This window comes from Trichoplusia ni, chromosome 20, assembly GCF_003590095.1.
Source record: "Trichoplusia ni isolate ovarian cell line Hi5 chromosome 20, tn1, whole genome shotgun sequence".
Lineage (NCBI taxonomy): Eukaryota > Metazoa > Arthropoda > Insecta > Lepidoptera > Noctuidae > Trichoplusia > Trichoplusia ni.
This window is the reverse complement of record NC_039497.1, coordinates 5,819,584-5,825,590: the sequence shown is the minus strand read 5'-3', so window position 1 is coordinate 5,825,590 and position 6,007 is coordinate 5,819,584.

The following is a 6,007-nucleotide window of genomic DNA, read 5'->3' as shown; positions in this document are numbered from 1 at the left end:
GAACCTCATTCTTTTGAAAGTCGGTTGAAAATTGGATCTCGTTGGCTTGAAGATGAAAATATAATAATTAATTACTAAAGAATATGGTAAATTAATTTTTAATATAGATTTGCCGGCTCAAAAGAAATGAAAATTAAATATCTATAATATACGTAGACACTTTCTATGCAATATTGTGTCCTTGTGTGATACATTTTTCTTAGTACTTACAGTCGGTATCAAAATGATACACATGATACATACTTCACCCCTTATGAAGACAAACGGTTTCAGTAACAATTATCAATATTCAAAATTCATATTTCTTGCTGTTCAAATATTCAAACATCGATATTAAAGACTCATTTCGACGTCACGAGAAAGATGACGCAGGTTGCAGTACATTGCGGGGCCACAAAGCATACGTATCAAAAGTGATATGTCATTGCCAGCAATGTATACAACTTGCACATTTTTTCTCGTGCCGTCTTATCATATTTCAGGTTACCAAAAAGCTTGTCATACACTATATCTTAGAAGACATTGGCCAGAATTTTCCGTGTACATTTAACTTAGAGTACAGTTAAGTTTTTGTGTACAGTCGAGGCCGGCGCGCGTTCGTCATAGTTTTTACGTCACCGCGCTCCGCCGGCATTCCGCTCAAATTATACTGACTGTCGAGGCACCATGATTCGTCCAGGACATCAGAATTCGATGAATAAATGAAATATGCAAAAATAATAAAATCCTATTTTGGCCTGGTTCTGTGTGACCCAAGATAGAGAATTGTGGATAGATTTTGGAGCAATCTTCGCCTAGCAGTGGGTCACAGTGGACTAGATAAAAAATTATTCCAAGCCCACAGCTGGGCAAAGGTTTCCCTTCTCTCTTCAGTATTTTCAGAGCGTAAGAGTCGCGCTCGTCATAACATTTCGGGAAAAAAAAATCGGTGATATTTTGTTTCACCACTCTGCTGGCCTTCAGCACATATAGCCTTCCCAATCCCACTATGAACTTACATCTTGACTTTCCAGGTCTTTGATTCGAGCCTAGGAGCACAGTATACATATAACTTACAATTATTCCATATTATTTACATATGGCATTACAATTAGAACTCGTTACGACAGCTGTTACATTATTTGCTACAGGGGCCGCCAGAAGGGTAGAAATTGTTACAAGCGTGTTAATGACGCAACGACTACTAATGTATATTTTATTACTTGACGCAGTTTTTTAATTTAAATATTTATGTTCGAGTTTATTTTCTTCTAATTGTTTTCTTGTTGGTACAGTAAATTAATAATTCTCTTTGTTTATTTAATATTACTTACTTCATGTTCTTCATTCAATAATTGAGGTGAATTTTCAATAATAGGCAAATAAATGTACCTAGTGTAGAAAAGAAAAAAAATATTCTCACAATATGACATTATACTTACTTAACTTAAATCTTAGCTTTCTAGATCGACTCTACATGAACACATAATTTTACTGTTTGCAACATGTACTTTAATAAGACAGACTCATAAAATCTGCTATTGTGGTCACCAGTCCCTAAGGTCCGTCCTCAGTTTTTGTGCCGTCTGTGGCAAATTCAGTTAATTGTGTCTGCGACCCCGCGACTCGCGAGATACGCGGTAATTGCTGGGACCTCGCAAATACGCTTTTTGGACCTCCTTATTATATATAAGACTAGCTCTTCCCAGTTGCTTTGCCTGCATTAATATCAAAAACTACTTAAAATACCACATCCCTCCTTGAAGTTTAAACTATCTCCATATTAGATTTTATCGAAATCGGTAGTGTTGTTCACAGGTTACAAACTGAAACCGATAAACAGACAGACTCATTTGGGGTTTCATATCATGAAGTAAGGTTTCGACAATCCGGCTTTTTGTTGTAACACCGCGTTTAATTGTTTGAGGAGTTATTAGTACTTAAGTTGTCGTTAGAGAATTTAAATTATATTTAGCTCAATGCTGCTATTATATTAATTTGATCTAATTGGTTGTCAGGTGGAGGCTGTGTTGTGTTTTGTTTCTGTGGTAATGGTCTGATACTGCAGATAGTTTCTCATTTTTGTTTTCTATTTAGACTTGGTGTAAGTCTTCTTCTACCTAAACTTTTCCTCTTATGTGAATGCTAAAGGCAGTTCACAGTTATACTTGGGTCAGATGAACGCCATTCTTACATCCACACTAGGAGAAATTGTGTTGCCTATTTTAAATGCTAGTTGTCTGAATTGACGACGTTTCACAGCGTTGATAAAGGCACGAGGGTGTAAACATCACTGCACGTCTTAACTGCTTGTTCTTCTGAGCATTTTTTGACAAAAAATACGCAATATTATACTGTTAGGTTCGGGGTAGTACTCCTCTTGCTGCACAAAAATAACGTGATAGCAAATTCTATTTAATAACTTAAGCTTTTACCTCAACATTGTAATACCCATTGATAAGTCTTGCTAGTTTCATAAATAAACACAGTAGCAGTCATTAGTCACCCTCCCGTTCCAGTCTGTTACACGCGACACTTAGCAACCCGCAACCCGCAACCCGGCAACCCGGTTGCTATAATTACGTAATGCTAAAAACAAACGCAGTTACAACCCACGCCATACGATGGGCAGCTGCTAGCCGTGTGGACATTGCTCAGTCATGCATTTAATAATAATGATAAATTGATTTTGTTATTTACAATTTAAATAAAACGTATGTAGTAATAAGTTACCAATTGTTTATTTTATTCACTCGTCTGCTGCCTGAGATGTGGGTTGTTGCTCCAAAGAGTAATCTAGCCTATAGCTTACGTAGTAATCCAAGGCATTACTTACCACATACAAAATCACCAATTCGGTTAATTCCTTGAAGAGTAAAGAAGCAACAAACACATACTCAAAAATGTCTTCCTTTATTATAATATCGTCACTATGCATGCCAAGCCAGCGGCATTGTCCCAAAAAGCTGCGGTACTCGTGAAAACATGACATAGTAACGAACCTTTGCAATCAGTCGCAATTACACTCAAACCTTTTTAATATAAACAATTAAATCTCACGCACTTCTAGTCAGAAAAAGGATAAAACAAAGTGCACAACTATAAAATCATAAAACATAAGTTCGTGTCACCTTTGTCAAGCGCGTTGATGTCTTTTCTTTGAAGCATTAATTCTAAGGCTGTATTCGTATTGTTACTGACATTAATACTCGCAATCAATGGTAAGAGAGTTTATTGCCGTGGAATATAAATATAAATGACGAAAGGCTTTGATTTTGTAATGAGAAAATATAGCGTGGCGAAATGAATCTTTTTATTTTATTAATTGTTCAAGATAATTACTTAACCAAGGGTTTGTGTGTCTGTAGCATCATTTTTTTCTATTTACAAATAGCGATTCAATATTTTTTATGAAAAGTATTGACCGTCTAATATCAAAGTTTAGGATATTTCAGAGTCGTTTGTTGAATTATTGTTATACATGGTAAATGAGGCAATTATTGTTTTCGTACATATAATTATATATGTCTATCTAATCTGTTGTTTGCATAAAATTATTATTATTATGACATCTCTCTTCTTCGTTTCTTTGGGAATGACCTCTTTAGACCACACACTTAAGGTTTAACTTATGTACTTCAGCAAAAAAATAAACTAACAATATAGTTTTAAAAAGCCTTCATTGTTACAAGATTGCCATTCTTCCTTGGACCTCCAACTTTTAAATAGAGCAATTAAAGAGAGATTTCCAGACTTTTCTACAAAGTAACACGTTCCTTTAGTCAGTCGTAATAACATTCTACCCAATACATACACTCTCATAATCGATACAAGCTATTATTCATCAGCATAAAAGTATTAATAAATAAAGTCTGACAATAACTGATACAGCGCACGTCCGCCATTGTCACAAAGTCACAACACCTCCAATTCAGTGACCGGCGCACGCGCATCAAACGGCGGCGTGTTTCATGACGATATCATGGCGATATTAATATTCGTTTAGTATGTGTCTTCCTGTCAAACAATTGGGCTGTATTAGCATTTGGCGCGAATCGCGGCATCACCGCCGACGCCGCCATATCTGACGTTTTAATTACGATTCCGGACTGTATGTAAGGTGGGTTGGGTTCAGATTATAGCGATCGTGTGATCTAGATAAGATGAGATGAGTTTCAATTGTAAAATCACAAATGATGATAGAGGATTGATCAAGGTAACGTTTAACTACATAATGAAAAGTTCATTTCGATAAAATATCTAGGTATAAAAATATGTATAAACCAAATTTGTGACTATTATCATTCATGATCTCCAAATACTTCTGAGGAGATCAAAATGCTCTCCACAAAGCCTTCATTGTTCTCGCTTATTTCATCCAGCCATGCATGAAGCCTGCCATAAGTATCTCGCGACCCGCTGCTTGCTGTCAGTGGGACCACACCCTGCACTAGTCCACGCATGCGTCCTTAATTAGGCATTCCCGTGGCGTCCGGCCGGCGTACGCGCAGCGTGCAGGCGGCGCCTTTGACACAACCTCGCGCCGTCCCACTCACACAATGCAACTATTCATACTCTCCCACCAACATAACTAAACCTCTCAGATCCTTTCAGTATCAAACATTCTCTCTAAGGACGACAGCTCAAGTTATACTAGTCAAGATATCGGACGCAGATAGGAATACGAACAAGAAAATTTCAACTCTACATATTTTAGCATAAGGTTGGATTTTAGTAGTTGTGATAGCGAGTATCAAAGGTGTTATTGGAGTGATGTAATGAAGGGACCTAATTGTGTATTCTACTTGGGAAGCGCTGAAAGATAAAGGCACGGCCCTCGGCAGAAAGGACGGCGCTGGCTCTTTCACCTAGCTCTACATTATCTTGAGTATTGATATCATTTGAAACATTGCAATCTAATTGCAGAATTTTTTGCTGACTGTCAAGATGTTTATATAAGGCTCTTATGTAACTTTTTGTAGAGTTTATTTGAATTAGTGTTATACTTTGCAAATGCTATTATAAGACTCGTTTGCTGCGACAACAGTGTTATTTAAATAACTTCAAGACAACATATTATTGATAACTAGTCTCTATCAATCTAATTTCCCTCACCACCTATCATTAAAAATCCATTTACTGGTCTCTAAAAAATGAATAACAATTTCATACTTCTTTTGTTTAAAACATTTCAAATTACAAATTCTCCAATTTGTTGAAAAACCATCAGAACAAATACATTAGCAGTATACAAAGACCAAATGATTAATAAATATTCCATTACAGATCATTTGTCAATAGTGCTTGCAAATAACAGCGAATGGCTGGTCAACCTCGCGGTTGGTGGCAACTAATGGAGAGTCACTGAATAAATTACTTTAATAAATGTCTCTTACATTGTAGACAGGTTTTTTTTTATAAATAATAGCTCGTGCTGTCAATTTCACTTAATGAGCACAATTTCATTAATGATGACATGCTTGAAATAAAAATTGGCACGGGAACATGTGTGTGATTATCTTTTTTTTTCTGTGGCCTAATTATGTCACAGAAACTAATGAACTGACGTATTTATATTTATAAAATGCGTAATGTTACACTAAATTGTATGTTCCTTTCAATAGTTGAATATGATTATGGAGCATCCTTTGCTGAATAATGCAATTCTCAAATTGATACAGTTCTTAAACTCTACCATTGATCCTAATCTCTTTTTAATAGAGCAAAATGTATCTTTAAGTTTATGGTATTGCTCTACTCTCTCATACAGTTACAAATATGAATAACTTGTGGTAGAGCTCAGCCATCATCAATACATAACTTGTAGCGCATCAACCGATGTACCTACAACGTAGTAACGTCCAAGCTTTGTAATAAAATTTTAGAACCTCTCAATTACCGACACTTTTATTGCATCAATTTCGTAAAATAAAATCCAACCTCATGGGCAGATACACTTAATTTTATACGTTCTTCATTGTTCTATCCATCCCACTCCATCCCGAATTAAAGACAGAGACGGCTAAAA